Source organism: Aptenodytes patagonicus, chromosome Z, assembly GCF_965638725.1.
Source record: "Aptenodytes patagonicus chromosome Z, bAptPat1.pri.cur, whole genome shotgun sequence".
Lineage (NCBI taxonomy): Eukaryota > Metazoa > Chordata > Aves > Sphenisciformes > Spheniscidae > Aptenodytes > Aptenodytes patagonicus.
In genome coordinates this window covers 17,260,678-17,271,070 of record NC_134982.1, presented here as the reverse complement: position 1 = coordinate 17,271,070, position 10,393 = coordinate 17,260,678, and positions in this window count along the sequence as shown.

Below are 10,393 nucleotides of genomic sequence, written 5' to 3'. Positions count from 1 at the left end.
TCAAGGTGTTCCTGACAATGTCTTGTAGCAAGTGCTCGTTGTACCTCCTAGATCTATTGACAGACTTAAATCCTCCTCTCTCCCACCCTGCTTTCATGGCAACCTCCCCTGTGATTTCTATTTTAACATGCCAGTATGCAGTTCCTTCTCATTGCTCCATTTTCCCAGTCCCATTCTTGATCCTTATTCTTCCTTGTCTGCGATCATCTTTGTGCTGTTGCCTATTTTGTTTCTATTCTTCCAGTCATTAATCTTTTTTTTTTTCTTACATACTTTTACAGATACCTTTCCAGATACTAGTTCCATTTCAGTTGGCCAAACCCATGTATCTTTTACCTATTCCAAACAATCTCTGCTCCCAGCTGTTATTATCATGAAATATCATTTCAGTGAAAATAACTGAGCCTGTTCATCGGGCTCAAAGTGTGGCATCTGAAGCTATGCAATGAAGATAATCTCTATTGCTTTTGTTCACTCCATTCCCTGTTCTAGTCCTTAAGCTGGGTCATTCCTACCCTCTTTGCTGAATTTCTCGTAATTAGCATTGAGGATTGCACGTGTCCATCAAGGCCTTTCTTTGAAGACTAATGATGATGCTAGTCTGGCTACCCACTCCATAGCCTCTCTCCCACTGCATGGCACTGCCTTCTCCCGTGTGGCGCAGTCTCCAATTCCCCCCCTCCTTCCTTGGAAACTTCAAACTAATTTAATATTTCCACAAAGCCATCTCAGTCAAAGGCACTTTTCCTCAGAGAGTCATACGTGGAAAGCAGCAAATGAGGGAAAAGAGGGATCTTAAAAAGCGTAAGTGCCATAGAATGCATACTTAAAATATTTACCTAGTGAGCCAAAAATAATGTAGCAGCATAATTCTGTTCTTCCTTCCCTTCCCCTACTAATTACTGTTTGTTTTCATTCACTGCATTTGAGTTAAATTAGCTCCTCAGAGTTGTCTCTTGCATTTGTTTTGTAATTGTTATGTCTAACTACACACTGCGAACATGGGACAAAGCACGGCAGATGACAGTAGATCAACAGCACTGAAGCAGCTGCTGATAGGTTCCCTAAATAAAATAAAGATGAACATCTGTATCAAGGTCACTAGAGAATAGGTAGCATACTCCCACAGATGCATATCTGATGAAAGAAACTGACTCCTTCCAAAACAGGTAAGAGATAACAAGAAACAGACTTATCTTCTCTGATGAGCCAACAGCCTCGTAACAGGGATGAGGCAACTCATCTAACTCTTCTTCCAGTTTCTAGGGAATATTGTAGATATTGTACACGCACATTGGCATAGCTCCATCCCCTGCCTGCTGAAATGACGTGCAGGAAAGCCTTCTGCTCGGAGCAGGAGCTGGGATTGCTCTCTCTGACTCTGAACAGGCACAGAAGCTCTTCCTCCCAAATGCCATGTTCGGCATGCTGGGGAGGCAGAGGATGTGGCCCTGGCTGAGGCAAACTGAAATGGCACACATTTTCCACCATTTCATTTGCACTCCAATGCTGCACTGCCTGGACACTGCACAGATATAGCGAATGGGTATTAGACAGAATCCAATCCTCCTGGGCCCAGGTCAGCAGAGCACCAGGAACGCTAAACTGCTGAAATATATTACACTACGGTATCAGTATCTTACTGTTTCTGGCAGTTCTATTTATTTTCTTCCTCATGTTCTGCTCTGGATTCAAGATTTTACCTTCACGCTTCCCTCTTGAGTCACAGATTTTCAGGTGGGTTTGTGATGGCATCTCAGCTCCTCATAGCTTCTCCATCAATGCAACCAGTGGCCTTTTGAGTGTATAGAGTGTATCCTAAGTATTGACGAAAGTACAGAGTGTACCCTAATTTCCATGCCTGTTCTATCAGAGATATTCAGCATTTCACAGGATTAGAGTATGCAACTAACTTCCCAGGCTGATGCAGGCATGTCTGAGGCCCCAGTGACCCACCTGACTGTTTCACTTACAGAGTCATTAAATATTGCCACTTGGTCAAGGCAAGTCAGGGAAGTTTGGGAGATTGGAGAAAGAAGGGAGCAAAGTCAAGCTGACAGTATGGGTGAGAAAAAGTGAAACTGTGGCTCTAGATGAGACCACAGCAGCGCTGCCATCAAGAGTGGGAATGCCTGGATACTCAGTCTGTTATGGGAAGGGAAGGGAAGGGAAGGGAAGGGAAGGGAAGGGAAGGGAAGGGAAGGGAAGGGAAGGGAAGGGAAGGGAAGGGAAGGGAAGGGAAGGGAAGGGAAGGGAAGGGAAGGGGTCGGGTTCCTGTCGGTTTAGGCACGGGCTACTGAGGAGCTCCATAGAGTCCTGGCTTGCAGACCTGTCCTCTGCTGGTTGTGAGAACACAGCACAGCTGTGGTTCTCTCTCCGGTTTGGAGAGCAGTATCTGCTTCCTAGTGGTGACCTCTTTTTGCACTGTCAGCTTTCCTGGCCCCCAAATCTTAGATTCTTACCTGTTCAATAATTACTGCTTCATATTTCCTGGAACGTGTGGAAGACAACTTCCTGACACAGCTGGTGAGGGAGCCTACCAGGGGAGGTGCCTCGCTCGACCTGCTGTTTACTAACAGAGAAGGACTGGTGGGAGATGTGGTGGTCGGAGGCCGTCTTGGGCTTAGCGACCATGAAATGGTAGAATTCTCGATTCTTGGTGAAGTAAGGAGGGGGGCCAGCAAAACCACAGCCATGGACTTCCGGAGGGCAGACTTTGGCCTGTTCAGGACACTGGTTGAGAGAGTCCCTTGGGAGACAGTCCTGAAGGGCAAAGGGGTCCAGGAAGGCTGGACGATCTTCAAGAAGGAAGTCTTAAAGGCGCAGGAGCAGGCTGTCCCCATGTGCCGTAAGAAGAACAGGCGGGGAAGACGACCGGCCTGGCTGAGCGGGGAGCTCTTGCTGGGACTCAGGAAAAAAAGGAGAGTTTACCGCTTGTGGAAGAAGGGGCAGGCGACTCAAGAAGAGTACAGGGATCTCGATAGGTCGTGCAGAGAGGAAATGAGAAAGGCAAAAGCCCAGCTAGAACGCAATCTGGCTGCTGTCGTTAAAGACAAAAAAAAATGTTTTTACAAATATGTTAATGACAAGAAGAGAGCCAAGGAGAATCTCCATCCTTTATGGGATGCGGGGGGGAACACTGTCACTGAGGATGAGGAAAAGGCTGAGGTACTTAATGCCTTCTTTGCCTCAGTCTTTAACAGGCAGACCAGTTATCCTCAGGGTACTCGGCCCCCCGAGCTGGAAGACAGGGACAGCGAGCAGGATGAACCCCCCCATAATCCAAGAGGAAGCAGTCAATGACCTGCTACACCACCTGGATGCTCACAAGTCTATGGGGCCGGATGGGATCCACCCGAGAGTGCTGAGGGAGCTGGCGGAGGTGCTCGCCAAGCCACTCTCCATCATTTATCAGCAGTCCTGGTTAACGGGGGAGGTCCCGGACGACTGGAGGCTTGCCAGTGTGACGCCCATCTACAAGAAGGGCCAGAAGGAGGATCCGGGGAACTACAGGCCTGTCAGCCTGACCTTGGTGCCGGGGAAGATTATGGAGCGGTTCATCTTGAGGGCGCTCACAAGGCATGAGCGGGACAACCAGGGGATCAGGCCCAGCCAGCACGGGTTCATGAGAGGCAGGTCCTGCTTGACCAACCTGATCTCCTTCTATGACCAGATGACCTGCGTAGTGGATGAGGGAAAGGCTGTGGATGTGGTCTACCTGGACTTCAGCAAGGCCTTTGACACCGTCTCCCACAGCATTCTCCTAGAGAAGCTGGCGGCTCACAGCTTAGACAGGTGTACTCTGCGCTGGGTCAAAAACTGGCTGGACGGCCGGGCCCAGAGAGTTGTGGTGAATGGAGTTACATCCAGTTGGCGGCTGGTCACGAGCGGTGTTCCCCAGGGCTCAGTTTTGGGGCCGGTCTTGATCAATATCTTTATCAATGATCTGGATGAGGGGATCGAGTGCACCCTCAGTAAGTTTGCAGACAACACCAAGTTGGGCGGGAGTGTTGATCTGCTCGAGGGTGGGAAGGCTCTGCAGAGGGACCTGGACAGGCTGGATCGATGGGCCCAGGCCAACTGTATGAGGTTCAACAAGGCCAAGTGCCGGGTCCTGCACTTCGGCCACAACAACCCCATGCAGCGCTACAGGCTTGGGGAAGAGTGGCTGGAAAGCTGCCTGGCAGAAAAGGACCTGGGGGTGCTGGTCGACAGCCGGCTGAACATGAGCCGGCAGTGTGCCCAGGTGGCCAAGAAGGCCAATGGCATCCTGGCCTGTATCAGAACTAGTGTGGCCAGCAGGAGCAGGGAAGTGATTGTCCCCCTGTCCTGGGCACTGGTGAGGCCACACCTCGACTACTGTGTTCAGTTTTGGGCCCCTCACTACAAGAAGGACATTGAGGTGCTGGAGTGTGTCCAGAGAAGGGCAACGAGGCTGGTGAGGGGTCTGGAGAACAAGTCTTCTGAGGAGCGGCTGAGGGAACTGGGGCTGTTCAGCCTGGAGAAAAGGAGGCTGAGGGGAGACCTCATCGCTCTCTACAACTCCCTGAAAGGAGGTTGTAGCGAGGTGGGTGTTGGTCTTTTCTCCGAAGTAACAAGTGATAGGACGAGAGGAAATGGCCTCAAGTTGCGCCAGGGGAGGTTTAGATTGGATGTAAGGAAAAATTTCTTTAGAGAAAGAGTGGTGAAACATTGGCACAGGCTGCCCAGGGAAGTGGTGGAGTCCCCATCCCTGGAAGTATTTAAAAGACGTGTAGATGAGGTGCTTAGGGACATGGTTTAGTGGGTGGTGGTGTTGGGTCGATGGTTGGACTCAATGATCTTAAGGGTCTTTTCCAACCTCAATGATTCTATGATTCTATGATTCTACTCTATGATTCTGTTATTTGAAATCATAACACTGCTGCAGTTCCTCCTCTTACACATACTGTATAAAAGCAGCAAAGTATGATCTAAATGCATTTTTATAGCTTTTAATAAATGGAATTGTTACAATGTCACAAATATTTTAAGACCCAGCCAGATCTGCAACTCAAATACTATTGAAACATTTGCATTTACTGAACCTAGTTTAAAAGACAGGATTTGACCTGACCTGAGCTGGCTTTGGTACCCAGTAACTCCACGCAACACACCACCTCTCCTGTCCTGAGTGACCACCATCACAGATGGAGCCCAAAGTCACGGACTAAATGAACTCAATGGATATTTCATGGACATTTCTGGACATTTTACAGACATTCCACAAGGGTGGTCCATAGACTAAGGGAATGATATCTGTGTGTTATATCAAAGGATGGAAGGCGGGGTGGGTGGTTAATGAGGTTGCACTGGAAAATATGGGACTTGAGCATGACGTAGATGGTATAGAATGAGGGGTGGATATTGTCCTGGTTTTGGCAGGGATAGAGTTAATTTCCTTCCTAGTAGCTGGTACAGTGCTATGTTTTGGATTTAGGATGAGAACAAAGTTGATAACACACCGATATTTTAGTTGTTGCTAGGCAGTGCCTACACTAGTCAAGGACTTTTCAGCTTCCCATGCTCTACCGACTGAGAAGGCTGGAGGTGCACAAGAAGCTGGGAGGGGGCACAGCCGGGACAGCTGACCCAAACTGGCCCAAGGGATATTCCATACCATATGATGTCGTGCTCAGCATATAAAGCTGGGGGAAGAAGAAGGAAGGGGGGGACGTTTGGAGTGATGGCGTTTGTCTTCCCAAGTAACTGTTACACGTGATGGATCCCTGCCTTCCTGGAGATGGCTGAACACCTGCCTGCCCATGGGAAGTAGTGAATGGATTCCTTGTTTTGCTTTGCTTGCGTGCGCGGCTTTTGCTTTACCTATTAAACTGTCTTTATCTCAACCCACGAGTTTTTCTCACTTTTACCCTTCCGATTCTCTCCCCCATCCCACCGGGGGGGAGTGAGCGAGCGGCTGCATGGTGCTTAGTTGCCGACTGAGATTAAACCACGACAGTTTACATCTCCAAGTTCTTCAGAGTGTGTGTTACCTTGTATCGGGTTTTCTTGGATGCAGTAGATCAAATTGAGAGATTATGAGATGACAGAAGTCCTCTCCCAGCTGCCAACTGTGTTTCAAGTTTGGGTTCCTGTGCATTCTTTTGGGAATTGAATTAGAAATCACTTCTACTAGTCATTCAATCTAAAAAAACTTTCTTCCCTAATATAGGTACATGAAGTATCAAAACAGCACTTGAAAGATCTACTGTCTGGTACAGTTCCATTTATCCCTGAACCCTGACACACAAATATGTAAAAGAAAAACTTGCCAGTTTCCAAATCTTCACTTGGGTGAACTCACACTCTCTGTACCTGAGCATTATTTTTGACCTTTGCTATTTTGTACTTGGCAACAGAATAAAATCAATACTTTTTTCAGTAAAGTCATCTCAACATCTTGTTTTGTGGAAGAGATTATTGCAGCATATAACTCTGTTTTCCCTGAAAATGCTGCCTAAACCTCTCTTTTCAATGGGTTTAGGCACCTAAAGATGTAGCTGGCTGCGCCTGAAACCCCCAGTATTTTAGTGACTTAGAAGTGTAGCTCCCATTGAATTAAATCCAAGTTAGGCCTGTAGTTAATATTATTGAAAATTCCAATAAATTCACGCTTAAATGATTTTAAGAAACAGCTTTAATCATCTGGCCGTTTCATTTATTTTAAGAGTTATTAACTTAACCTAATATGACAGTCTCTGTCTCTCTAGGAGGCTTTAGGAAAAAAAGTCACAGATAGAATTGCTTAAGAATTACTAAACAGAAGCAGAGAACCTGTTGGGTCTATAGAGACAAAACCAGTGCCCTAAATTTGATACACTGGCTTAAAACTAAAAGTAAAGGTGAGTCATCAGGCAGCAAACACTTTTCTTCCAAAACAGTACTGGATTAGGAGATCCCACCCACTTTTACACAGCCGAAAAATGGTGAGAGAGACTCAAATGCAAACTCCTCTTTTATCAAAACAGACTGGATTTTAACGGAGAAAGAGGAAGTGTGTTTGTCCTCTCACCAGCAGCAGCTGGGCATGTTTCTGCTCCAAGGTTATTCCGAGTTACGCTGAGTTTCTTTGGTAATACCATCTTTATTAAATGGACCCCTCCTTTCTCAGGTTTCCAGTTCTAAGGTTACCGAGGTGCAGCATTCATTTTGGTACATTAGTGCCAATTACCAAATACGGTCTCGATTGAAAATCTCACCGGACAGATTGGTTAAGCTCTAGAGCCACGAAAGGAAAATGACCTGCATTCTCACAAGCTGGGCTGGAAATAGTGGCAATCACATGTCTGGAGCATAATTTGGTTAGAGGACTATAATTAATTACCTAAGAGGTTTGGAACAAGATTCACCAACAACTTTGTTATTACTGCAATCTTTCCGAGAAATTAATATAAAGCAATTGTAGTCTACTGCAATAGCAGTACAGGCAGATCCTTTCTTGTGAAGAAATAATAGCAGTTTTTTCTAAGTATTCCCTTGCAATACACTCGGTGACAGAAAAGCAGATAGGAGCCTCATAAAGCTGAATAAAAAGAATAATGCTATTGACAACAATTGTAAAATAAATTGTACTGATTAACAAGAAAAAGTAGTAGATCTTAGTCTATAACGAATTATTCATCAAACTAGTCTGCAAGAGGAGGACATATGGACTTGCTGTAAATTTAAATTAGCATCTGGATCCAGAAACATCCTGAGGAGACAAATACATTGCTTTTAGCAGTGTAGATTAGATACCTGAATTTAACTTCAGATAATTATTAAAAAAAAAGGGACTGCATGTGTCCTTAACCTCAGTTTTAAAAGTCTGAAAATCCAGCAACAGTCTGTCACATTTTACCTTTTAGCTTTCCGTCATCATCTGCAGGGTGTAATCTTTAAACGCGCTTCAGTACTGGCACAATAGCAGAACATGGTTATAATTTTATTGGCTATAGGTGGTTAATTTGGTGGGGTTTTTTTTGCAAATACGTGATTTTAAAATAATAGCAATGATCTCATGCACGTCTATGTCATACTATCTTCTACAACACAGAAAGTTAATGTCAAAGACTATGGGACATCATTCATCACCTTGTACCATGGACCACAGAAAAGAAAGCAATATCGATCATCTCCCCAGGCTAATCTTAGTCATTTTGGTGCCTTTTTTTGATCAGATCTGTGAAGATGTAATAAAGATAAGAAGATCGCTATTTACATCTGTGTTTATTGTTGACTACACACGAAAAAAACAATTCCAAAAACCAATTCTGCCTTTATCATTTTGAAAGCAAATACAACGTTTATCAGAAAAAAAAACCCACCGCCACGTAAGTGCAGGCTTACGGGCGAGCAGGTTTAAGCTCTCGGGGAGCAGCAAGGGCAGGCTGCTCCGCAAGGGCGGGTGAGCCAGGAGCCGAACATGACAAGGCAGGCAGGGCAGCAACCTCGACGACAAGGGCACACTGTCACAGTGCCCCAACAAAAAAGCAGAGCAGGGCCAGTGACGGCAAGCAGGGTCAGCCAAGAGTCCAGGTTGCTGGACGAGTCTGTAGTGATGAGCAGGTTGGAAACGAAGCTGGGAAGTCAAGTCAGTGGGTCAGGATCAGCAAGGGACATAGCCAGGCACTGGCACACCCACGGTGCCGCGCAGGCAAGGGCCCAAGTTCGAAGGCAGCTCCCAAGTGAAGGGGAAGAGGCCACCGAGGAGGCTCCTCACAGCTCTCCGTCACACAGCTCTTTCCACTGCAGCCCCATCCCAGGCTATGTGAGTGCCTTGTACCGGAGCCAGCCTCGTGCACAGGCAGCTATGCCCCCAGGGAGCGCAGAAGGGGCTGCAAGGTCCGGCTGCAAGGTCCCAGGGTGCGCTCGCAGCCCTAACGTGAGCTCCCGCAAGTTCGATGAGATGGATTGCTTCATCTCCTCCTGAGCGTCTGTTCTTCTCCAAAACCAGAACGGTCCAAGTACCCCCATGTCAGGAAACATTTTGCCACCAAAGCATATCACGAGAGGCTGGCGTTAGCAGCCCGCTTTTAAGTCTAGAACAAGGACACAGTTATGGGTTTGGGGTTTTGGGGATTTTTTTGGTTTTGTTTTGTTTGGGGGGTTTTTTGCAGTAGGAAGGGAAAAGAAGGAGGAATTTTAGAATCCCAGTGCAGAAGTTCAACTTTTCTAACAAGAAGTCCGTTTGGTCTGTAGGCACAGAAGATAACAGTGTGTCTACATGATGTAACGATGCCATTGCCTATTGAGTTTGCATTTTGTCAACATGTTTTTTCAGAATTACAAATGGAACTGGCTTGTACAAAGACTGGCGTACGCTTATCAGAAGACTGCAGGGTAACACGTGCAAACAAAACTTCTCAATTTCTCAGTAGTGTTTCTCAATCCTTGCACTACGAAGAGTTACACGACAAATCTGTGATTTTACACGACAACAGCAGAACGGTTACAAGTTAAAAACAGATTGAACAAACATGATAGGAGTTACGACCTTCAATGACAGTTTTTCCCTTTCTTTTGCATTATTTTTACCTGCCCCTAAGATGGTGGAAATAACACGGTTCCAACACCCTGATACTGTGTGAGGTGAGCAAGGTGTAGTCTTCCGCTAGCTGTAGCAGTCAGATATCACAGAACCTGACACCAGCTGCTAAGGGAGGATATTTCTTTGACTTGAGCAGCGTTTTACAACCTAATTATCCAGGCTTTAAAATTTGTGTGTGCGATTTTTACCCACAGTTTCCCATCTGCAACAAAGGTTTGTACTCCCAGTACTGGCAGGGAGGACTCCCCTGGGGATGCTCAGCAACGGATTAATTGGATGTAAATCATGACAGGGCCTAAAGGGTACAGAGGTTGGCGTGTGAAACCCATACATTGGCTAATTGCGAATTTGCCAAATAACAGTAACGCCATGAGATATGGCTCGGCACACTCTTGATTTAACAAGCTGGGGAGAGACTGTTACGGGAGGACCCGGGGCAGGTAGGACAGGACATCACACCCTCCGTGAAGCAACTTCGCTGGCAGAGCCCCCGTGCACGCCCCCAGCGCCTCGTCCCGGCCCGCCGGCGGGAAGGACCGCGGGTGGGTTTCACAGGCGAGGGAGATGTCACAGGCCTAGGGCGTGGGGCTGCACTTCCTGAGGCGAGTTACCTGCACCACGGCCTCCTGCCGCCCCGCTGACCCCCGCCGCCCCGGCCTGCGCCTCACGGCCTTGCCGCCCCCAAGAGCCCCGGGGCTCCTCTCAGCCCGCCGCTGCCGCCTCCCAGCCCTCCGCGCCCCGTCTCAGGCCCGGGCGCCGCTGGGACCCCCCGGGCCGGGGCCGGGGCCGGGGCGGCAGGACGGGCGGCTCTCGCCGGGCCGGGCGGGCCTCGCCTCCCGTTGC